Source organism: Lissotriton helveticus, chromosome 7 (genome assembly GCF_964261635.1).
Source record: "Lissotriton helveticus chromosome 7, aLisHel1.1, whole genome shotgun sequence".
NCBI lineage: Eukaryota > Metazoa > Chordata > Amphibia > Caudata > Salamandridae > Lissotriton > Lissotriton helveticus.
In genome coordinates this window covers 1,818,082,385-1,818,108,332 of record NC_136068.1, presented here as the reverse complement: position 1 = coordinate 1,818,108,332, position 25,948 = coordinate 1,818,082,385, and the positions used below count along the sequence as shown (strand labels likewise).

Below are 25,948 nucleotides of genomic sequence, written 5' to 3'. Positions count from 1 at the left end.
AACTCCAGACAATACGCTGTAGTGGGCAGAGTGCCAGGGTAGCTTTATACTGGCTAATACTAGCGATCCCCGATTTTTCTGCTGCGTTAAAAATGTAAAAAACAAGTAATATATTCCACGTGGACAAGCTTTCTTATTTTTATAAACTGATACTCCCTTAGGATATTTCCTAGGTAAACAAACATTTTTAAAAAATGGGACAATTTGGTTTTACTGCTTTTTCTTGTAGCCGGGCTCAAAATCCTAGTAGACATTCACTGACGCAAACATCGAGAAAGCTTTCAACTTGCCACAAAAAAAAGTTATAGCACGTTTGGGGCACGTGCAGAGTTCACATAAACTTGCATCGAGACGAGAACGCCATACGCTCATTCTTTTTTTAAATATAATTTAAATAAAGTAGACCTGTTATTACATTTTGCACGGGTCAGTCCCGCGGTCACCCTGGTCGCCATGGGACGCCGCCCTGTCCATACTTGCGGTCTTGTAGCGCCTATAGTTCCTGAAATTCTAGCACTTGAGCGTGGAATGTAGGGGGTCCCACGTCCTGCTGGCCTAGCAACCTGCAACACTGTGGAGCAGCGGAGCTCTCAGCTGCCACACGATTATAGTGGACTTGTTTATAGCTGACATTGTAAACCGAGCTGCCTCGCGGCGATTTAAAAATAGAGGCAGTTATTAACCAACAGCCTTCATTTTATTAGCCTTGGAAGGGGGGCAGCGTGCGGTAACAGGCTACATACATGCACATCTTTGCGTGATGTCTTCGCTTATATATTTATGCATCCTTATGTCCTGCGATGTAGTGCAACTTTTTATTTTCCTTTGTGTATGTAAAGCGCTCTGATACCCACGGGTTTAGCCAGCGCTATATAAAACTTTATAAATACATAAAATAAATAAATACAATCTTTGCAGCAGCCACTCAACCTGCCGAGCTCTCGCATAGGAATCAGATTGCACAAAGTATTTGTCCCAGCCTCGCAGGCGCGTTAACTCCACGAGAAATCTTGATCCTTTTGGGGTGAGGGAGTACACGTCCTCGGATGACTTGATCCTGCTGGGGGGGGGGGGGGGGGGGCGCGCACACGTCCTCTGGTGTCTTCATCCTCCTGGGGGGGTGGGGGGCGCACACGTCCTCTGGTGTCTTCATCCTCCTGGGGGCGCGCACACGTCCTCTGGTGTCTTCATCCTCCTGGGGGGGGGGGGGGGGGGGGGGGGGCGCACACGTCCTCTGGTGCCTTCATCCTCCTGGGGGGGGGGGGCGCACACGTCCTCTGGTGTCTTCATCCTGCTGGGTGCGTGGGTACATGTGCTCTAATAACTACACCGCTGCAGCAGGGGCGTGCACGCCCTTGAACCTGTCTGTGCCAACAGGACTTGGTATTTCACGCCTCTGTGGTGATTGCGCGCCGCCTGCGTGTGATCTTGGGCGCACTGCGATCTGAATCGAGTCTCTAGGTAGCCAGACATGCGTCCAGACACGCGCATCGCCATCACCTTCATTTGGGAGAATAGAAACATTATAAATGCGCCTCGAAGGTCCTGCCGGGTGGCAGCCGGTCCGCCTGGGCGGGCCCCGGCTCCAACTTTTCCTATTGTTCTCCAGTCCCGCTGCGCCTCATTATCGCGGGCACGGGTACATTCCAGACACCGCCAGGCCGGGCCTCTGCAGCAGCCAGAGAACTTTCTAGAAGTCCTGAGTCTGCGCAGCTGGAACTCCCGCCAGTCCTTGGTAGCGGTGGCTCTGGGCCTCATTGCTGGGCTGGTGCCAGGCTGCTTGGGGTGGGGGTCCCGACCGCGCCCAATGGGCTGGTGCCAGGGCCTCCTAGCAGCCCCTGGGGGGGCGGGGAGGGGGGAGCTCTTGGCCTCCCCTGCTGGTCTGGTGCCAGGCCCCTGGGGAGGGCTCCTGTCTGTCCCGGCAGCCCCGCGATGCACGCGCAGGAGTCACGGCCCGGGGGGCCGAGGGGGCCCCCTGCAGCAGGCAGAGATGGGGCCTCAGGCACCCCGGCCATGTGATGCACGCGCAGGAGTCACTGGGGGCCAAGGGGGCTCCCTGCAGCCGGCAGGGAGGGGGTTAAAGTTGGACTGCATTGCAGCAGACTCCGCGCGCTCCCGGCAGCGCCCTCCTCAGGCCGCCGCGAGCCCCGTCTGCAGACAGCGTCTGCATGGGGGTCGCGTGCACGGGGACGTGACGTCACTGGGCGCTGCAGCCTCCACAGATTGGGCGTAGACAGGGACGACAGTTTTCCTAAATTGTGCGGGGAAAAAAAAAACCTCACACGTGGCGGGTGAAGGGTTCCCGGGGTGGGCCCCCTCCACCACCATGGACCTACGCCTGTAATTTTTTGGGGTTGATAAAGATGAGGCACTGCTGCGGACGCCACCTCACATGCCAGCTGCGCGGCACTGGAAAGGTGCGTCATATCTGCAGCGCGAGCACCTGTGCTGCAGTCTGCCAGCCTCCAAAACGAGTCAACTGCGTGATAGGGTGACGCTCCATTCAGAGGCGCATCTAAAGACTGACATGTTTTAAAATAATTTATCTGGTTCTGTCAGGCTGCACAGGGTGGGGGAGGGGGGGCTGCATATCCCCAGCAGAGCAGAGTCAGGGTGGATAGGAGGGCGGGGGGGTGCGGTGCGGGGGTGGGGTGGGGGTTGCCGGAGGGTGAAGGTGTCCTGCGCGTGTGTGTGAATTGTTCTTTGCTGCTTTCTTGCATTGGCCAGTGGTCAAGGGTGGGGAAGCCCAAAGCGCGTCTGGCCTGATGTCCTCAGTTGCGTTTGCTACAGCATTCATTTACCTATTTCCTGACAATGAGTGCGTCTTTGTTCAAGAACGAAGGGGCATATTATCCGTGCTTAGCGATAATTTTATTAGCAGGCTATCTCTAGAATTTATCGCCCTGGCAGCGCGTCATTAACAACGCGTTTTTTAGCGGGCGATAAAAATTCCAGAGATAGCGAGGTTATCGCCGTTTTGCAGGAAACATCTCTGGTTTTCCAGCGATGTTTCCTGCAAAACGGCGATAACCATCAGGGCTTTAAGTGGGATGAAAAAACTGGGGGGTCTCTCAAAGGGGCGTGGCCAGTGTAATTAGGGGCGTGGCTTTAAAACACTTAGCTAAAAATCTGTGTTTAGCATAGTGTGCCGCCCGACTTGTATTTTGCTGTTTCTGACATTGCATTCAGATATGTGATACAACAAGTAACTTCATACCTACAAGAAGTAAGGACTATTGGCTTTGTCAATGGTTATTAGTTGCATAAGATAAATAATCTGCAACTATGTCTTTTTACATATAATATTAAAAATGCTTCCAATTAAAGCCCTGGTTACCCTACCACAATGTTGCTGCTCTTGCGTCTCAGAAAGAGAAGGGAAATTCAGAAAGAAAATAACTCTTTAAAGGATTTATTTCCCTTCCCCAAAACGCTCACCTCATGCGGTAACTTCTCCACTAGTGAGAAGTGAGCAGTTTGGGCAGCGCACATTGATGTGCCTGCTGTCTCGAAACGGGCCTCTATCGAGCTCTGTTTTGTGCCCTGGCACTTTTTTCCGGACTGCAGTGACAGCAAACTGCTGTCACTGCAGTCCGCAAAAAAAGGACCGCCTGTGCAAGGGCTCAAAACAGAGCCCGATAGAGACCCGTTTCGAGGCCCCCTTTAAAAAACTGCCGGTGCTCAGACCCCTTGAGACCCGGCCCACTTAAAGCCCTGGATAACCTTGCGTCGTATCAGCATAATCCACCCCAATGTTAGGGATAGGTAAGTCTGCATTTTAGCAGACGTTAGTTTTTTGAGAAAACAGCGGTTTTCTCCAAAAAAGAACGTGTGCTAAAATGCTGGGGCAGCCTAGTAAATATCGCAATGTGAACATCAGCGATATTTGCAAGGTTGTCCTTCTGGGATCCGCCCAGTGATGCCCATTTTGCATCTCGTTATAGATGCAAAGGGAGGCGCTGGGAATTGGGTGCTAACATTAGATTATGCATGTTAGCACCCTCTTGTAAATAGGGTGATAGTTTTATCTCGGAGATGAAGCCCTTGTAAATATACCCCGAAATTTGCTTTTCAAATAATACAGGCTGTCCCTTCGTGAAGCCTGCACCACTGTATACAACATGTCTGTTGTGACAAGGCGGGAAGTCATTGACAGAACGCCAGGTTCAGCTACATTTCTGTAACAAACTGGATTTAATGGCGCTGGTAAGCCAACTAGGGTGTTGCTCATGTATTATGGATGCATGACACAACCAACCCCGGTTGGGGTGATTTGTTATTTGTTGCCAGACTGCATTAACCATGATGCACTCACTAATAGGCTATGCAAAAAAAGGGGGCAGACCAGATATCATAGTAAGAATAAAGCCTTTAGTCCAACTTTTATGTCTGGCCTGTACCGTTTTTGGTTTTCAAAATATAGTCACCCTACCATTTGAGAAGGGAGTGGGGCTCATGCCAAGAGCTACCTGCCTTTCTGCCTCCTCCGCACACCAGAACCCTCCCCCGCCCCATACAAAAATACAAAAACTTGCTGAGGCTGCCACTGATGAGCTGGGGTGTTTTTTTACCCTTTAATGGATATCCGCTGCTCAAAGACACCAACAATTAGCTGGAAAAACACTCTGTAGTTGTTTTCAGCTCATTTTTCTGCCACTTTGTGATATTGACTTCTCACATGGTGACCGTGTGAAGGTAGCCATATCGTCTGACACACAATGGTACTGTGTGAGTTGGAAGGTCTGGTACTGACGCAACATCAGGCGCAGTCGGTTCTGCAATTTAAAGGAGCATCTTCTCGGTGACACGGATTGGAGAACTGCATGTACCCTTCTTATAATGTCTGCGACATGGGGACTGGGTAGCCCTGCCAAGTACCACACATCTGGGGTTAGTATAACACATTTAATATAGTGGGGTGCATTACCACACTAAAATGCATTGTTACTCATTATAATTGTGTCTTATCACCGCCTGAGTGCAGTGCCAGGGCCGAGACCTGAGCTGGGACTTGATCGCGATTAAACAGTGGGGCTAGTGGTGTGGTCTGCGACGTGTGCTGCATGGGAGTCTTGTTGAGACCCACACACTTGCTTCCTTAGTAAATTTGAAACTGTCTTACATACAGGCTGGGCTCATCTGATTATTGACTCAAGCTGAGGCCCCTCGTCCAGCCTCAGAGGCCAAGTCACGCGGCCTACCTACATCATATGTAGAGTCTGCTGCCGTTTCAGAATCGTCTCCAGAGGTGCCCCCGTCAATCCTGGGGGGCTGTGTTGTAAGTTGCCTGTTGTTTTTCTTTGTGGCACCTGGCTCCTCCACACCAGTAGTGTTACAATTTAGCTTTTCTGTGGTGCACCAATGAGCAGATGATTCTGCGGCCACATCTGTGTTTTTCTTTAATCTCTTGTGCGGCACCAGCCACCATGGCGCTCTGGCGTATCCATGTCCATCCGGCACATTCATGGGCGTGCAGCACCACTGTAGGCAGCTGCCTTCCAGCTAGACATAAGGGTACGGTCGGCACAGGCAGGATGTTTTTAGTTAATTCCGGCCGGCCCATGCCCCTTGGAGGGAGTTGCTGCTGCTACTCCCCGCACACAGGCACGCCACTGGACATCTCGATTTGTGCCGTCTTCGACACGTGCTGCCCTACTTGTGTGTAGGGAGGTCAATTGTTTGTGTCCCGTGGTCAATGAGAGCTTACTGTGGCTCATTGTGTCCTTAACCCCTTCCGTGCTCATGACGAGCTGAGCTTGTCATGAGGCACAGTGCTCGTGTGGTCATGACGAGCACAGCTCGTCATGACCACACCCATTTGTATTATGGTCCAGCACAGCAGGGGAATAAGTCAAGCAGCCAAGGTGTTAAAAGACACAATACATTGGCCTGGTCTGAACTTGCCATTACAAATTAATGGGGTAACACAATGGGGTCAAAAAGATCTGGGTATAGTATAATATGAAAAATAATTGGTCCTAGTCTGACTTTAGGGAAAAACGCAAGAATGAGGGAAATTCAATCATATAAGGGTTGCCTAGTTGGTCAACCACCAGTAATGAATACTAATAAAACACAAATTATTTGACAAATACACACCCTGAAAGGAAGAACAAATACATGCAAATACACAAAATATGTATACAAACAACACCCACAAGTTTCTGTTGAATGAATACATTTTCTATATTTTTTCAAAAATGAATGCAAGTAAAACGGTAAAGACATTACCACACCAATCAGAGACAAAAAGGTTGCTCGAAGGGAAGGGGTGGGGGAAAAACTTGCCAGCGTGCCAAGACATGAGCTCTCATCGCAACTTCTACAGCACTGCAGACTGAGAGAGGAGCATCGGCAAGTGTCCTGAGCTGCCGTCAGCTGTGAGCATGTGTGAGTCCACAGACTGCTGCAGGGACCGAAGCAGACATTATTTATCCAAGCACTGCCTCTGACTGAGTTAGTTGGGAAATGAAGGTAAACTCTCATGATTAATGTTTCAGCTTTTGTCTAGTGGCAGTCACCATAAAGTAGCGCAGCCTGCTGCAAAGAATGTGTATCCAGCATATTATGTTGATAGCTCAGTGGGTTACTACTTTTGTCACACGAATCCTTTTGTTACTTGGGATTTAGCCCCACCCGGCGCTGAGCTGGAGGGGGGTGCTATGCGTATAAATAACGTATGTGTTTAAAAGCACCTGCTGCATAGTTACTTGTGTCCATCAGTTTTTCAGGCAACAATAAAAATTGTCAAAGATAACTCTGATTAATGTGCCTGCTGGAAAGAGACCAGAGTTGTGACCACTGGCAACTTTGACTCCCCAGAAAGTAGCATAGAGCGTTAATATGTATGCTGCAAAAGAAGTGTGCTAGCATACTACAGAACTGTATTTATTGTGGCTAGCTCCGTGGGTTACTACTTTTATCACAGGGCACTAAATTAGTGCCATTCCATTCCAGCTGCGTTGCAACAGTTTCAAGATCTTCATAGAGTTTCTCATTGCTCAAATGAGTGTAGTTTCTGGTATGTATCTATTTCCATTAATTTCATTGCTCAACTCTGCTCATGACAAGGGGGGCAGCCGAGCCGCAATGTCTGGCCCCCGGGCAGTTTTGGGAGGGGGAAGGGGAGAAGAGCGAAAGTGTGGCCATTTTGCCGGATTGGGCTGCCTGGGGATAGCCCAAAGGCAGCCCAAAAATGACGTCACCAGCCCAAAGGGTTAAGAAGGGTGTCTGTTTTCTCCCAGCCACCATTTTAGGTACTGAGACCTGGTGGCTGGGAGCGGGATATAAGGTGCTTTTTGGTGGTGATTTAGGGGAGCTCTTTTTGGCGGTGGCGGGGCTGTGGTGCGGGGGTGCTGGGGACGAGAGTGCTGTATTCGCTCACTGTGGTTAGCCGTGGTACTTTGATCGGCTTGTCTCGTTGGGCGTGAGGCGTAGCTCACCTGGCTTTGCATGCACGGGGCAATGCGGGATCGAGAATACAATCGGACGCAGTCATTTAAAAAGATAAGGCTGTTGTGTGTGTGGGCGCTGCGCGCGCAGTGTTGATGCGCGGTGGGGTACAGGATAGTAGCAGATCGGGAGCACGGGTCGCAGCGGAGCCGAGTCGGGGGAGCGCCGACCGGCGGCGTGCGCGCGCCATGGCAGTTTAGTTGGTATGCTCATGGTGGCGTTTGGTGGCGCTCCCGGGGTTTTTCAGTTTGAGGTGCCGTGCACTTGCGTCTTCACTGGGGCTTCATTGTTTCATGGGGGTTTCGGTTTCGTGGGGGGGGGGGGGGGGGGGGTCGAAGCGCCCTGACAGAAGCTTTGCGTGTGGGGGGGTTTTCGGCTGGGGAGCATCGTGGAGTTTGCGGTGTGTTTAGGCGGGGCACCACACATGGCGACCGTTGGCTCGTGCCCACAGGGGGGCTTGGGCCGGGGGGGGCGGGCGTCGCGCAGCGGGAGGGGGTGGTTTCTGTGGAGATCTAGCTCCAACACCTGGGGCGTGTAGATGTCACGACACGCGTGCTGCGATGGGGTTTCTGAGAGGGGGCTCGCGGGTTTTGGTTGCATGGAGACGAGGTGCAGGCAGGGGTTTTGAGGCGCGGGAGGCGGGAGGCGGGAGGGGGCCGGGGCTGCGGGAGAAGGGGGTGGGGAGCTGGGGGGGGGGCCTGGCGGAAGAGGAGGGAGCAGGCGTGGGGGGCGGAGTTGAGGGGTGTGGGGCGTAGGGGTGGGGTGGAGGGGGCGGGCAGTTTCAGGAGCCCAGCACACCGGCGGAACCTTGGATGGCCGGTGCGGGGGGGCCCGACTTGGTAAGGCTGGGGGCGGCCCGGCGACACCAAGGAGAAGGGAGAGCTGTGCTACCCGCAGGAGGCCCAGAGTCCGCAGGGGTCCCTTTGCGGCTGGATAACGAAGGCCCCAGGCGGGCTCGCCGGCCCCTCCACCCACAGGCCCCCAGCGGCCTGGGGAACATCAGCAGGCATGGAGCACCGGCGCAGAGGACCTTATTTCATGACTGCAGGTGGCGGTGAATGCTTCTGGGAGCGGGGGGACTGCATGGGTGTGGGCCTACGGCAGCTTTTGGGTACCAGACACGGTTCCATCGGAGTGGGTGAATGCCTGACATTTAATGCATATACTGGAAGTTTGTATACCAACCAATGAGATGACGAGAGAATGCCTGACATTTAATGCCCATAATCAACTGCAACGACAGTATTCGGCTGAAGGATGTAGGTTAGCAACTTTAAAGTTAATAAATACATAGTGCATTGTGCTCGCGATAAACAGCCTCACTTTTGAAATAAACAAGTAATGGTGAAAACTTGCGATAGAACATAGCAACAGTGAGTGCAAGAACATAATTTTGCAATCCCGGAAACAATTTTCAAAGTAAACGATGGCCTCATATTATGGACGCAGCAAGGAAATTGCAAGCCATTTAATTGGGAAACATCCCTGGTTTCATGAAAAGACCAACAGAAGACGAGCTTTAGTTAAATAATGATAATTATAAGGCTTGTGACGTTATGTGCCTGTGAACCTAAGAAACAGAATATAGTCAGTGGTGTGAAGTGTTGTAAAATATAATATACACCCCGTCAATTTGGGGACTTCGTTTTGGACCAGATGTACGAAATTCCCATTTACAAAGAGTGGTTGCAAATTGGGCACTTTTTGGGAATGGAAAATAATTTTGCTAACTGACCTATGTACTAAGAGTAATTCACAAAACTCCAACTCATAGTGGGTGTTAAATTCACCACTCCAGACGGTGAAGGTAGGCTGGAATCCGACCTACCTCATCAATATTCCTGGGATAGGTCATAAATTGGGACTTACTACAGTTGGATGCCATGTTATTGTATTTAAAACAGTAAAGCACATTTTCTCAAAGGAAATGGGGCTGCGTTAAAGCTTTTCTAAAGTGTGTTTACGATTGGCTATGTATCACAAAACATTGATACATACCACAAAGCCCTACCAATTAATGATTCTTTATCATTTTCTAAACCCATTTTTGCTCTGGAAAACTGTTACCGGATTGCAAAATGGGATTGGAACATTTCAAAATGTCAATTATCTGTTGCAAACCCTGTGATTTATTGAGTTATAGCTTTGACCGCTGAACGGCTTCAGTCAGCTAAATTGTATATCCACTCAGATGTAGCCTGCAAGGTTTACAACATATATTACAAACCTTGCTCCTTATGTGTCCTGACCAACAAGCTGAAGCTTTAATACATCAAGTTTTTTGGGTACTGAGATTTTCAGTAATATAAGGAACGAAACGCAAGGTGATGAGATGAGTATAAAATGACGAGCCCTATCCAAACAAAAACTGTAAGAGTATCTAAAGCACATGAAACCATGAAATGAGAATTGAGTACCTGATTCACATGACTATTTCCGCAAATAATTTAGACGTAATTGTGCAAAGAAGTTTCCAAATTAAAATGCCAACCCTGAGTCACAGAATTAGGATAACACGTTTACAAGTTTTCTCCGTACTGAGGGACGTGGGGATGGGGACAGAATTATAGGTCTCCTGGATGGGCTGTAGTGAGGGGATATATTTGCATTTCTCCTTGTTGTTTCTGTGGTACGTGTGACGGCGGCCCGGCGTAATTACCCGGAGGAGGGGGGCGCGGATTGGTGACGGGCCAGTTTCAGAGGGGGGTTTTCGATGGGGCTACATGGGGCCCCGGCGGCGATGTTAGGCGGACAATTTGCAGCCGGATCGGGAACACCCGGAGGTAGGACGGTGCGAGTGGGATACGGAGGTCGATGAGGGCATACAATGGCAGCAGTCTGGGGATGGGCCTTTGGAGTCGTTGCGGGTGTCCGCATTAGGGGGTGCCCACGCAGGAGGAGGGGCAGTTCCGCCTTCCACAACACATCTCGTGGCCGGGGGGCGGATCGGTTAACGACTATCTCGGCGAAAAGGTGACCGCGGTGTCTTACTACCCAGGTTGAGGCGACATGGCCTTGGTAGTGGCGGCGGGACATGGCTCGCAGTTGGCGATGCGTGACGTTCGGTAGGTTTCCGGCGGCTGCCGGTCCACCCAGACGACTGCGGCCTACTGGGGATCCAGTTGAACGGCCGCTGGTATGTGGACGAGGCATGGCCGACGGGCTGGTCGAGTTCCTGCGCGTTTTTGAAGGTTTTACTACGTTCCTGCACTGGTTTTACGGAACGAACGGGGCACCCTGGAGTTTTTGGTACTGCAGAGATGACTCTTTTTCTTGGTCGGGGCCCTAGACTCCACGGACTGCCAGGTGGTGCTGGACAGGTTTCAGGAGAACATGGAGGGCCGGTGGGGTGCCATGGGCACCGGAAAATGACAAGTGGGGCCAGGCACGGCGCTGTCAAAAACGTTGTGGGTACTGAGCTGGGCTTGGTTTGCTGGAGGCATGGTTACCGGCAAAAAAAAAAAAAAGAGGCAGATGTTGGGGCTGCCCGAGGTAATGGGCAAAGCCAAAGTGGCAGGTTTGGAAATTCAGGTGTGGTAATTGCCAACGGAGCAGACAGTGGGGCCAGGCACGGCGCTGTCAATTTTTGGGTGTGGAGCTGGGCTCGGTGTCGCTGGAGGCATGGTTGCCGGCGGACACGCACCGGCGGATTTTGGGGCTGCCTGAGGTGGTGGTGGCAAAGTACAATGGGGCAGGAGTTACAAATTCAGGTGTTGCCATTGGCACCGGAAACGATAGGGGGGTCGGGCATGGCACTGTCAATTCTGGGTCATGAGGTGGACTCGTTGTGCTGGGGGCACGGTGGCCGGCAGACAAGCAGCAGCAGAGTTTGGGGCTGCTCGAGGTAATGGGGGCAAAGCACAAAGTGACAGTGTCGCAACTTCAGGTGATGCTGGGACACGGGTGTTGCGCGTGTGGAAATCCAAGTGCTGCCATTGGGCACCGGGATAGACGGTGGGGGGCAGGCATGCACGGCCCCTTTTGGGATACCGAGCTGTTCGCGTTGTGGCGGGAGACGCGGTTGACGTAGATAAGCAGTGGCAGATGTTGGGGGCTGCCCGACTTCATGGTGGCACAGATCAACGTGAAAGGGTTGGAAATTCAGGTGCTGCGGGGACACTGCGGCGTGGCGTGCAGGGTGTTTGGTTGGTGAGGTGGCTCAGTGGCGCAATAGGTAGCGCGTTGGGTTGCTAAGCGGATGGTGAAGGCATTCAAAGGTGGTGGGTTCGGATTTCACCGGAGTCGTTTGCACTGGGGGCCGGGCCTTGGCGGTACAAAGGCCTCCGCGCCACCTCGGGCGTTGGTCGGACTCGCGGATGGGGTGGGTTTTCCTTGATGCAGGTAAATGGGGTGCCACTGGGAGAAGGGCAATGGGGGTCGCAGTTGTTTGGCGGTGGCGGGCTCTGCCAAGGGGGGGTATGGATGGTAGGCGGTAGGGCGCGCACCCGTTTCGGATTGGGGTGGCGTCGGAAGTGATAGTCGGGGATGCGGCCGGGGGACATACTGCGCTTGTGGAGGTGGTAAGTACAGTGTTATCGGCTTTCTGTGCGCGGCGAGGGGAGTTTTTGGAACGCGCAATGGGGGGCTGAGGGGGCATAATACTGGCATTTGCTTCTCGTTTCGGGATCGGTAGCGGGTCTCCTTGGCCCGGAACATGTTTATTTGGCCGGTAGGCCGCTCTTTTTGTGGTGAGGGCCAAGTTGCAAGAGCAGGTAGCTAGTTCAGTGATACTCTGGGTGTCTAGGGGAGACGGTTAGGTTGCAGGTGACTGGTTTGTTGTTGCTGCGAGCAAGGAGGAAGGAGTCAGCGGAGCTGCGGGAGAATTGGTAAGGGGGAATGGTCGGGGTGAACCGAGCTGATATAGCGACGGGTGGCGTGGTGCAGGGAGGCCGCAGGCGGCGGACAAGGCGCGCCGGAGGATTATCTTGCAAAGGGTGGTTCGGGACGGGTTGGCTCCGCAGTTTCTGGCCCGTTTTGTGGGGAAGCGCAGTGAGTAAGGGCCGGCATTTGGCGTTTTCGTTTTGCATCAAAAAAGGGGGAGTGAGGGGGGGGGCAGGGAAAGGGGGAGGCGGTGTAATCACCTAACCTCCACCTTTCCCTAGGTGGCGGAGTTGTTTTTGATGTTGGCCAAGTTTGGCGGGAGTTCGGTACTTTATCGTTAACTTTGGGGAGTTCAGGAACGGGAGCGGGGAAAGGGTAACCAGTTTGGGAGTTACATTAGAGGGTACTTAGTTACAGTTACAAGAAGGCAAATAGGATCGTAGGTCTTTGGAGGTTTTGGAATTAGGATGTAGGGGATAAAATTGGATATTATTATGATGTAATTGAGTTATATTGTTATATTGCGGGGTGGGGGGATTTTATCATGTGGGATCCTAGGGGTGGGGGGAGTAAAACACAAAGGGGTCAGGTAAATCGATGTTTAGAGAGGTTTTAGTTTTGTAAGGCGTTTTGTCAGGCTTTAATAAAATGTGATGTGCACCTGTTTCAATAAAGCGTCCTTTTACACACACAAAATGGTAGTCGGTCGTGCTTGCGCCCCTTCCTCCCTCCCAAGGGAGGCTTGGGGGCAGCCGAGCCGCGAGGTCTGCCCCCCGGGCAGTTTTGGGAGGGGGAATGGGGGAAGAGCGAAAGTGCGGCCATTTTGCCGGATTGGGCTGCCTGGGGATAGCCCAAAGGCAGCCCAAAAATGTCGTCACCAGCCCAAAGGGTTAAGCAGGGTGTCTGTTTTCTCTCAGCCACCATTTTAGGTACTGAGACTTGGTGGCTGGGAGCGGGATATAAGCTGCTTTTTAGTCCCGCCCTCCCTCCCTTTGTTATGGAATCTTGCGGTAGGTTTTAGTTTGGGTAGGTGTGGTTGTTGAAAGGGGGCTCAGTTGGGACAGGTGCACAGGTGGGAGTCTTTTGTAAGCTGTCGCTTGGAACAGGTGCTGGCGGAGTTGTTTTTAATGTTGGCCAAGTTTGGCGGGAGTTCGGTACTTTATCGTTAACTTTGGGGAGTTCAGGAACGGGAGCGGGGAAAGGGTAACCAGTTTGGGAGTTACATTAGAGGGTACTTAGTTACAGTTGCAAGAAGGCAAATAGGATCGTAGGTCTTGGGAGGTTTTGGAATTAGGATGTAGGGGATACAATTGGATATTATTATGATGTAATTGAGTTATATTGTTATATTGCGGGGTGGGGGGATTTTATCATGTGGGGATCCTAGGGGTGGGGGGAGAAAAACACAAAGGGGTCAGGTAAATCGATGTTTAGAGAGGTTTTAGTTTTGTAAGGCGTTTTGTCAGGCTTTAATAAAATGTGATGTGCACCTGTTTCAATAAAGCGGCCTTTTACACACACAAAATGGTAGTCGGTCGTGCTTGCGCCCCTTCCTCCCTCCCAAAGTGTCACTCTAAGTGTCACATATTTGGTCTGGTGGCTCAGTGGACTAATGCATCCACTGCAGGGGCATGTGTTCGACTCATGGGTACAGGTTCAAATCACGGCGGGTCTACTCAGCCTTTCATTTATTTGAGGTTGATAAAATGAGTACAGTTGGGTAACAATACACATCTAACATTCGGCGCCATGATACTCCATTTGGGGTCAACGTGCGCTTTACAAATACACATGTTATGTTATGTTATGTTGTGACTGTCACTTACAAGTACACTGAAAGCATCAACATTTAACACATAGGCAGTCTGAAACCTTGCACTGCAACAAAGCCGCCGGTCTTGGACACAGGCACTAGGGAGCAGCACGCACACTGCCCGCGATGCCACCTCAAGCGCAGTTCACAAGCGCTGCATCCTGTCTAGGACATGCCAGCTGGGGAGTGACAGGTGGGCTGCTGCTGGGGTCACCTCATGCTGGTGGCTCTCCGCTGCAAGAGAGCATCCTGGCTGAGGAGAAGCACGTGCAGTGCCCATGACGCCACCTCGTGCACAGCTGGCTCTGCTCAACAGAGCAGTTTCCTCTGGGGTGCAGTGGCACATGCATTGCTTAACGCAGGCACGTTTGCCCTGCAAAGGGGCGTCTTGTCTGAGCTCGGCACCGGGGAGGGGCATGTGCACTGCCCATGACGTCACCTCATATGCAGGCTGTCTTGTGGCACAGAACTGCTACTGACGGTGACGTCTCACGAGGCACATTTTACAGACCGCTCAGCGTCACAAGGCAGGGGCTGTCGTTGTCACAGAGTGTCCTCCACTGGGAACAGCTGGTGCACTGCTCCTGAGGTCACCTCACATGCATGCGGATATGACGTAAGAGAGCATCTTCTGCCTCAGATACAGGGGCTGCGGAGAGCCAGTCACTGCCTGCGATGCCACGTCATGAACAGGCAGCACTGCTCTGCAATGGAGTGTCCTTTTTTCTGAGACGCGGGGACTTGGAGCAAAACATGCAGAGCCCGTGACGTCACCTCATGCACAGGTGGCTCTGCGCTGCACGAGTGCATCCTCTGAGCCACGGTGAGGGGCACCGGCACCAGTGGCGGCTGGTGACATTTGAAAGTGGTAGGGCAGAGCTTTCCAAACTGTGTGTCCCGACACAGTACTGTGTCGCCTGCCAGTGGTGGGTGTGTCGCAGGATGACCGGGCACTTAGCACATAACTGCTGCTACTCCGAGAAACTCTGCTCTATGGGGGCCGGCGATTCACAACAAAGCCCCATTAACAAGTCAATGGTCTTTTAACGACCTGCGAAGTACAGCCAGGAATTCTTTTTCTACAAGAAGAACGTTTGATCTATCTGTGTGGCGTTTTATAAGATGCTGCAGTTGCCGTGTGTAGCATTTGATGTGTTCAACCAGCTGTAGACAAAATACTCCTGTAGTAAGGCATGCCAATAGCAAGAATTGGTAATTGTAACACAGCTGAGATTTGTGCCAGATGGAGTGATATTCTCGGTGGGGCGGTTATAGCCGTATGGTACAGGTGAAGTAGAGTAAAGGAGGGGACGTGGTCTCAGCAGCCTGCCGAGAAAGATGGCCTTTATGCCTGATCTGCATTTCATAATAAAGCCATTTTTTTGTAAAACCTGGAGAAAAAAAATGTTGGGATGATGCTTTTAATTGATGCTGGTCAGAATAGGGCCAAACATATGCCCAGGTACCTTGCTGAAAAGTAGCCCGAATTAGTTGCTCACCACCTTTTGCTAATCATTGCTTGGTTAGTAATGAGGGCTAATTTGTCTTTAAATATGTGCCAAATTAATAGTTTTCTCCAGCCCTTCTTCCACCTTCTCTTTAGTCCTTCTCACTCCGTCACCATGTGTATACTTTTTACCCCCCCATTTTCTTGTCCTTTCCTTCCCTTCTATTCTTCATACTTCTCTTCTCATCCCTTCTGTTTTCTCTGCTCGCCTTGTCTTTCTTACCTCCGGTTCCTCCTATTCAGCCTACTTTACTCTTTTCCTCTCCCCTGCCCTTTTCCTACTCTTTCCTCATCCCCTCCACTTTATTTTTTTTCCTCCCATGTTTTCGTATATTCTTTGCTGTGCTAAGTCGTCTTTTTCCTCCACTCTTGCCTTCACCTTTTATTTCTTACTCCCAGCTCTTCTCCTCCATATTCTCCTCTTATCTCGCTCCCGTTTCTCATATCCTCTGTGTTTTTTTGTTTTACTCCCTTTGATCTTATCCCTTCTTTCCCCCTTTATTCTGGTCCTCTTGTTTTCCCTTAACTCTTCTCTCTTCCCCGTCCTGTTTTTCCCTGCAGCCTTACATTTTCCTCATTTCAGTTCCTACAACCATTTTCCTGACCGACCTGCATTGTCCATGTTGTCCTCTAAGTCCTTCGCTTGGTCTTTCATTAGCAGTTCTTTGACCCTTCTGCTTTTCGGAGGCAAAGTTGTATGTACTCTGTTTCCCTCAAACGCTCGTTGTGTACTCTTGCTTTCCTCTGCCCTCTTAGCCTGTTTCCCAGTGACCTCCAGTCCCTTCCAGTTATTCCTCCAGCACCTAGCACCCGGGCTATTTGCACCACCAGAACAATCGGAAACAAAAACAAATCCTTATTTTCACGTTTATTATATTTTTGCTTTTTTTGTTTTTTTATTGGTTTGATTCACTGAAGGACACTTTTCAATATTCAAGTATTATGTAGAAAACCAACTTCTAATCAGACATGCATTTAAAAAGGCCTATCCACGTATCGCAAATTTGTTCCTATGTAGCCAAAATCCCCTCTATGAAGACATTTACACCAGTATGGTGGCGTTTATGTTGGCCCTGGGTCATACATACTAGCAAAGAGACTCAACATGCGTGTGCTAGAAACCTGTTACTACAGCATGGCCACTTTAGACTTGGACCAGTGTTGTGGTCGCGATAATAATCACTGGAGGCACCATCGGGTTCAAAGGAGGTTTATTCCATAGCACAGCACCAGCGCGCCCGTTCACCTCCGCCAGCGAAGCGTCACTGACAGAGGACCGGCCGGCGCTCACCTTCGAACGTTCAGGCGGGACATTCCACTGTGGCGCGGGGGTGCGACCACAGTCAAGTTACAACATACCCCCCTTTCCTCTACACGCAGGTAGGGAATTGAGTGGTAAACAATAAAAGTACAGGGTTAATAGGAGACGGGGACAAGGAAATAAACAACAAGTCAGCCAACAAGAAAATCATTCAAATGTGGAGGAAGTCTCCTGATCCGTAAGGGTCTCTGACGGGCTTGGGCCCCATGAAGATTCTGAAATGCATCACTTGAGTTGGTTGCCCTTTGATCAGTGCCCAAGTTATCCCCTCCAGGGCCTGGTGCCCTAGTCTCTGTACCTGAGCGGGCACCGTCAAGCAATTGGCGATCCTGAGCTAGCATGTACCCTGAGCATGTATCTTTGGTGATTGCGTTTCTATTAAAGGTTTCAGAAGAATGGTCTCCAGAGCTGTACTTAGCCACTCTACGCAAGTTCCACTTATCTCCGTTCTCCAACACTACATAGAAGGGATGCACTTCCTTCACCTTGAATGGTCCAAGAAACTTACGCATGCCTCTCACCCAACGTCCAGACCGGACTTTGACGCAATCACCAACCAGAATGTTAGACCAGTTTTTTCCCATTCCTTGAACCTTCCTGCAACCATGCACGGGAATTCTCTCATCACACTCACCGCCATTCTTTCCTTCTACCAACTCTCGGATCCACGGAGGTACCAATTTTGACGTTGGTTTCCTGCCTCGCATGGCTACAAAAGGAACCACACCGGTGGTGGAATTTCCGTTGTGCGATAAGCCCACACTAACTCGTTAAGAGTTCTTTCAATGTCAAGATTATTAGCGAGCGCCAGACTTATGGCGCCCTTGATCATGCGATTGGCTCTCTCTACAATCCCATTGGATTGTGGGTTGTACAAAGTGGTGAACACATGTTTTATTCCACATTCACTCAGGAATCCCCTCATCTCATTTGAAGATAATTGGGTCCCGTTGTCCGTGATAAGGATCGTGGGATAACCTTCCTCCTTAAAAATCGTGCGCAAGACTTTAATAGTAATGCGGGTAGTTATTTCTGGAAGAAGATAAGCAATGAGCCATCGAGTATGGACATCCATAACTACTAAACCGAATCTCTTGCTGGGGTGGACACCAGGCATGGGTCCAATAAAATCAAGGCATATACTATGCCACACCACGCCCGGATCCTGGATGGAACTAGGGGTGGATTGGGGTCCTACTTTAAGCCGTTTCTCAGATTCACAGCATTCACTGCACCTCTCCACCCATCTAACCACATCACCATCCATTCCCGGCCACCAGAACTCGTTTCTCAGCCTTTTCTTTGTTATGGTTTGTCCTAGATGCCCCTCATGAGCCAAGTCAAAGAGTTTTTTCCGAACATCAACAGGGGGAATTAACTTGTCTTCACGCATGATGATCTGTTCACCAACAATAGATAGCTCATCAATGACCGCGTTATAGGACCGGACACTGATTGGCAAGGTGCTTTCCCTGCGCCTGCCTTTGGAGATGAGATTCTTGACATTCTTCAAAACCTCATCATGCGACATGGCCTCTGCCCACTCTTTCTGGCTGACCGCGCCACAACTCCACAGAACTACGTCATTCACACACGAGATAGCTCCTTCGCACTCCTTCTTGGCCACTCCTGTTTTGTCCACATCCTCCCATTTCAAAGACATACGTGACATGCAATCAGCCTGAACATTGCGCCAGCCCGAAATGAACTCCAGATCAAAGTTGTACTCCTGTAATCTTGAGGCTAACCTGGCTAGCCTGGCTGACCCCTTTCCTGTTCCTCCTGGAGAGAGTATCTTCAACAAGGGCTTGTGGTCAGTGCGAAGTTTAAACCTACGTCCCCACACATACATTCTGAAATACTCTACACCCCAGGCAGCTGCTAAGGTCTCTTTTTCTATTACGGAATAGCATCGTTCAGTAGTAGTCAAAGTGCGAGATGCAAACGCTACTGTCTTTTCGCTATTTCCGTCACTTTGTGACAACACAGCTCCTAATCCGGTGTCACTCGCGTCAACTGTGATGATGGTCTTCTCCTGTACAGCAAATGGAACTAGAATGCCAGCATTGCATATCTCAAATTTGATTTCATTAAAACATTTCTCTTGTTGGTTCCCCCAACTGAAATTGGCACCTTTCCTCAAGAGCACTTTGAGTGGTTCTGTTTTGCTAGCAAAGTTCTTCACGAACTTCGAGTAGTACTCGATAAGCCCAATGAATGAGCGTACCTGGTCCTTATTTATGGGAACGGGAGCCAACTTTATGGAGGCCAAAAGATCTCTCTTCGGCTTCACACCCTCTGACGAGATGGAATGTCCTAGGTACTCCACCTCTGATGCTAAAAATGAGCATTTCTCCCTGCGCAACGTCAAACCAGATTCTAGAATTCTCGCAAGGGCATTCTTTAAGGCATTATTGTGGTCACTCACACTCTCACCAAACACTAAAATGTCATCCTGAAAATAGATTACATTTTTCACGCCTTTGAAAACCTCTGTGACCATTCGTTGAAATACACTTGCAGCTGAACATAACCCAAAGGGCATTCTCGTGAATTGAAATATGCCTTCGTTGGTGATGAAAGCTGTCAAGTGTTTGGAAGATTCGTGCAAACGTATTTGGTGGTAGGCGTGACGAAGATCAAGCTTAGAAAAGTACTTCGCCCCTTTAAGCAAAACCATCATTTCGTTTATATTTGGCAGGGGAAAGGTGTCAGGAATAACATTCTGGTTCAAGCTTCTGAAGTCCACACAGAAGCGTAGACTACCATCCGCTTTCTGTGAAATCACGACCGGAGAAATCCATGAAGAACACTCAATAGGCTCTATGACTCCACTGGACAGCATCTCATCCAACATCACCTTCACCTCCCCCCTCACTGCAATGGGGACCTTTCTCAATTTGTGTTGTACAGGGACAGCATTGGGTTTAAGCTCAATTTTGTGTACATAACCTTCAAGGTTGCCTAGTTGTTCTCTGAATACACCTTTCCCTCCTTCCAAGATGTCTCCTACTGAGAGGTCATCGACTACCATAATCTGCTCAATTGCACGTGGGTCAATTTTGATGTGGAGATCAAATTGATGATACCATCCTAATATGGGGGGTCCAGACTCTGCCACATACACCTTCCCCCTCACAGATCTCCCTTTAAACAAAATGTTTGTTGCCATGTACCCTAAAATGTCTATTTGTTCACCTTGATACCCGCCAGGATTTATGTCTTTGGGCATAAGCTTCATGTTGGGCCACTCCTGCTTGAAAATTCGTTTGGGAATGATGGTATACAGTGACCCTGAATCAACCATAAGCTCAACTTTCTTTCCACCAATGACAAATCCTGCTTTGGGCCTGTGTTTCCTCCTTACATCTGAGTCATGAGACTCAGTGAAAAGAACCTCATCACTCTCACTTCCATCATATGATGATGGTTCCACACACAAGATTCTATCTGATCTGTAAGGGATGACAGGTTCCTCGGATAACATCGCTACTTTGCCTTTGTTAGCATCTCTGCACATTCTAGCAAAATGACCTTTACGTCCACACTTTAAACACTCTTTGCCAATAGCCCAACATTGTCTTGAGTCGGACGCATGGTAAGTGCTCCCACACTTCCCACACGTTTTGTTATTAGCTCTATTGGGGAATTTCCTTTCCCCAGGGGTGTTTCTCATGCCTCTAAACCTTGTTGAAGCAGCCACTTCCCCTTCACAACCCTGCACCACAGAAGTTTCACTTTCACCTGACATATTGACCTTAACATCTCTGCGATCCATCTCTTTCATGCACGAGTCAGACTCTTCAATTATTTTAGCAATATCAATTGCATCCTTGAGAGATGGGTCCTTGGCAGCCCATAAACGTTCCTGTGTCTTTCTGCTCCTACACTGAACAATGAGTTGGTCTCTAATCATTTCTTCAGTCATGGGTCCAAACTTGCATTTTAATGAAAGTTCCCTAAGTCTAGTGACAAACTCATCGATGGACTCGCCTACTCTCTGTGGCTGGGTATAAAACTTAAATCTCCTCAGCGCTATATTTATTTCTTTCGCAAACCTTAGTTCTAATCTTTTTCGCGCCTCCTCATAAACATCTGCAATAGGTTGGCCTCTCTCATCGTTAGCTATGGGCAAATATTTAAAGATGTGTTGGCCTTCTTTCCCAAGATTAGTAAGCAAGATTGCTTTCTTTCTGCTACTAGCGTAATCCTGGGCATCTAAGGCCTCTAAGTAATTGTCGAACATTTCAATCCACTCATCCCATTCTATACTTGGATTCCCTGGCTGGTTTAGGAAATGAGGGGGTGTGGATACAGCAGAGAGATCAAGTGCATTAACATCCATATTTTGCTTTTGCGTTCACCCCAAATTGCCAGGCTAAAATGTCCAAGTGCTCTACTCTCACTTTCACCACTATGTAGAGTGAAATCAAAACAAGGTATTGAAATAGGTCACAGCGTTGTCACAAGAATAAATACTGCCTTACTTTGTACATATACTCATATTGTACCTTCAGAGACCAGGATGCACTATTTTGCCCCATAAGATGGCAAAACGCCACATTCATGAATGAGAGCACCTTTTCTACATCAGGGCTGAGTGTAACATTTAGACTCTTCACAAATTTATGCTAGAGTTAATGCGTTGACTCTGCTCCTCAAATAACAGATGTAATTGTGCGATATGTGTTTTTTCATTACATTTAAATTCACTTGAGTACCACTTTATGCCATTAGGTGGCAGTGTAACATTAGGAACCCCTGCACTTCCCTTACGAGTTCACATACAGCCTGATTCATGAAGCGAAATTGCGCCCGCAATGGCTGCGAAAATGCAATTGCGGGTGCAAAACACGGAATCGGCATTCAAGTACAAAATAGCGATTTCACAAACACAGAATAGCGATTTAAATTGCGATTACGCTATAATAGTCGCAGACTCCGGGTAGTCGAGCATTAGCGATACGGAAATAGCGACCAACCACGGAATCTGCGAAATGAATAGCGAAACGCAATATTGTCTCAATCGGCATTCATGAAAATAATACAATAGCGAAAAAGCGCAAATTCGCACGTTTGCGCGGCGCAATTTAAGGACAACTCAAAGCAGGTGGTAACCATAAAAGCCATGATTAAGTAAAATTTGAAAAACTGTTGGCCAATCACCAACAGGTCCAGGCCTGACCAATCACACATAAGGACATTCAGCAGCAGCAGTAGGCGCTCCACAATGCCAGGGATGTACATGGTGGTGAGGCGGCGAAGGCTACAGCGAGCAGCACGGAGGAGACGCATGAGGCAGGAAAGGATTTACCGGCAGCGGGTCACCTTGCTGGGCCAAACCAGAGAACAGATTTATGCTAAATACAGGCTGAATGGGGAAATGATCACCTGGCTGATACAAGAACTCGACCCCATCATGCAGCACCCAACAAGGCGAAACAATTCTGTGCCTACACATGTGCAGGTATTGAGCAGCCTGCACCTCCTGGCCTCCGGCAGTTTCCAGGGCATAGTAGCCGCTGCTGGGGGGATATCCCAGCCCACCATGTCACGCTGCCTCCACACTTTTGTTGACGCCATGCTCAGCCAGCTCCACCGCCACATCACATTTCCCACGAGCCAACAGGAATTGGACCGGAAAAAACTACAATTTTACAATGTCGCCCATTTTCCCCATGTCCTCGGCTGCATAGACTGTACCCACGTCGCCATCTGCCCACCAGCTGCCACGGAGTATATGTACCGCAACAGGAAGTCCTACCACTCCCTCAACATACAGATGGTCTGCAATGCCAAGACCATCATCACTGACATTGTGGCCCAGTACCCAGGGAGTACCCATGACTCCTTTATCTTCAGGCACAGCGGACTCCACACACGACTGCTCAGGGGAGAGTTTGGGGAAGGACACCTACTTGGTAAGTACACTTTGTCGACAATGTCACATTGCTATGAAGTAACTGCGCTGCACAGGCAATCAACATCTGCTCCTCTCATTCAGGTGACAGTGGCTACGCCCTACGGGAATACCTCCTGACCCCTTACCTCAACCCTGCCACACCTCAGCAACGGCGCTACAATGTTGCGCACATCCGGACAAGGAACTGTATAGAAAGGACATTTGGCCTGCTCAAGAGCAGGTTCCGTATTCTGCACAAGACAGGTGGGGCGATGTATTACAGTCCTGCAGCGTGCTGCCGCATTGTGGCTGTCTGTGCAATGCTTCATAACATTGCAACCAAGCGCCGGATACCTGTTGACATCTCAGGCAGTGAATCTGAGGGGGACGACCGGCCACCAGCACATGCGCACCATGCACGCGGGGAGAACCCAGCTGAAGGCCACAGACGTCGCAACCACATCACAGCGAACAATTTCTAGCCCACCCTCTTCCCCCAACCCACATATCAAAATTGCATGCAAAATGTAATGATTACACAAGGCTAATGTGTGCAGCAAAATAAATGTATTTGTTTCATTCACAAGAATAAGGCTATGGTTTCAACTATTTACAAATTACAGTATTCCTGCATACTGCAGTGTGAAGAAGGTTCTTGGCAGGCTTAGCGTCAGCCTGTGGCAGTGTCCCTCAGACAGTGTCAAAGGCGCCTCCGGCGCGTAATGCCCAGGCGCCTGTGAGGCTCATCCTCATCCTGGGCAGCTGTACCAGGCGTTGCCCTGGTGCTGCGCCTAGGTGGCGGGACCTGCGTGGCAGATTGGCTGCTCACGCTGGAGGCACCCTCACTGGCATCGTCTCCCCCTACAGTGGCCGGTAGCACAGGTGTGTGAAGTGCCGTCACGGCGGTGGTTAGGTGCTCGAGGACCCTGGTTATGTCCTCGCAGCACTGGACCAGTTGGTGCTGCTGGGTGAGAGAGCGCCGCGACAACTGGGTGGTGGCATTTGCTGCCACATAATTCGACCTACTATAGGACGACAGCCGGCTCATTAGCTGGTAGTGGCGCCTGCTTGCTACACTGCGGTGTTTGATGAGCGCAGCAGTGTTATCTTCCATGGCTGCAGTCATGCGGCACATGGCCGCCGTCATGCGGTCCATCTTGTCTCCAACTCCCGCCACATTGCGGCCAATTTTATGCAGCTGGAGCTGGATGGCTCCTTGCTGCTGCGACTGGCGCTGGTGGATTCTGAGCATGCGCCGCTCGACGCTCATACAGGCATGGAGATGCCCATTGCCCCTCCTGCTGATCGGCCGCTGTGTTGCCGCAGGCCCAGATCTCGTTGCACGAGCTGCAGGTGGTGGCGCAGCAGGTGTTGCTGGTGCGGCAGGAACTGGAGGCACATTGGTGGGGTGCCTGGCTCTGGCAGCCGGTTGGCCGGCAGATGCAGGAGCACGTACGGTGGGGGGCCTGGCCTTGGCAGCCGGTGGGCCGGCAGATGCAGGAGCACGTACGGTGTGGGGCCTGGCTGCTGGTGTTGGTGCAGCGGCAGATGCAGGAGCTGGTACGGTGGGGGGCCTGGCTGCTGGTGTTGGTGCAGCGGCAGGGGCTGGTGCCTGGGTTTCGGGTAGTGATTCCTCCTCCTGGGCCTCCTCATCAATCTGCAGCCTCTCGCTGTCACTGCTATCTGCGCCACCTGTGAGGGTAAGTGGATACTCATTAGTTGCATGTGACTGTCAGACGTGCAGATGTTACATGCATGCTGGGTGACATTCCCTGGATGGCTGTGGATTTGCGTACTTTGGAACCTTTCTGGCTGCATTGTGGTACTACTACATTGTGGACATACTACATCTCCCACAATGCTTCAGGGCATTTCCTGATGCACAACATAGGCATGACTAAGGGCCAATGAGTGAGCCTATTTGGTCAGGGACGGTCATAGGGGACAGGGTCGCAGTCGCATTCCACTTACCTTGGGTGTCTTGGGTGGGGCGGGAGGAGTCCAGAGGGGTCACGCCAATGCACGCCTCCCTCTCCAAGGTGTTCTCAACCTGGTCCTCCAGGGGTGTGTTGGGTGGGACTGTCGGTCCGCCACCTCCAGTGCCCGAAGCCTCACCAAGCCGCTCCGCCACCCTCTCCTTGGCACGACCTCGGAGGTCGTACCAGCGCTTCTTTAACTCCTCCAATGACCTGTCGGCCACACCCACCGAGTTAACGCTGGAGGCTATCCCCAGCCAGATCCTCCGCTTGTCCTGCTCTGGGACCTTCCTGGAGTTCAGGCCGAACAGCCTGTCATGGTTGGCCACCACCCCTTCTATTAGGTTCTCGAGCTCCTGCTCAGAGAACTTGAGCTTGCGCTTTCGTCCGGCGCTGTTGCTGGGGCCAGGGACAGGTTCCTCAGACATGGCGGTCGCTATTTCTGGCGTTTCTGGAGTCGCAATCGGTGGTTTGGCGTCTGCTTTCCGACGTGCTCACTCGTAGGTTAGCGTCACTGTGGTGTTTGGGGGTGGGAACTGCCTGCTTCCTGGTTGTGATGTCATCACGGTGCTCGGAATGCGTCTTCCCGTTTTCCCGATCGCGCGAGAATGCGAGTCGCATTCCCGGTCGCACGGGATTGCGAGTCGCATTCCCGGTCGCACGGGATTGCGAGTCGCATTCCCGGTCGCACGGGATTGCGAGTCGCAATCCTGGTCGCAGGTAGCCGGGAATAGCGATTTTTCGGCGTTTTTAGTTGGTCGCTAACGGCTTTAGCGCCCGCGTGCGAGTCGCTATTTTTTCCCCGAAAAGTACATGAATGCCGTTTTGCGTTTCCTCTATAGCGAGTCGCTATTATTCGCTATTAGGGACACGCAAAACGGCCCGTACATGAATCAGGCTGTTAGTCTCTCGTGAAAACAATTTACAGGCTGAAAGTGACCAGTTCCTTCTTCAATACTGATAGCATAACGTTTTAAGTTCCCTACACGATGATGCTCTTCACAGTCAACTTTATTCAGCAGAGCGTCACTCAAAGAGGCATTAATTGCTCCTCACGTTCGCCTCATAACCCACTTTCCTTACACAATTTCTGGCAGCAGTGCCCCTTGGCTGACAGGGTTGGTAGCCGCAGTATTCTAAAGAGGAATCACGCGTT

The 25,948-nt window shown here is 50.7% G+C and overlaps 1 protein-coding gene across 1 annotated transcript in view; it reads left to right on the top strand.

The window, feature by feature from the left end:
• The window catches only part of LOC144770800 (phospholipase A2 inhibitor and Ly6/PLAUR domain-containing protein-like), a 172,299-nt gene that overhangs the window by 1,187 nt on the left and 145,164 nt on the right, over positions 1 to 25,948 (top strand). The gene's annotated exons all lie outside the window — the stretch shown is intronic.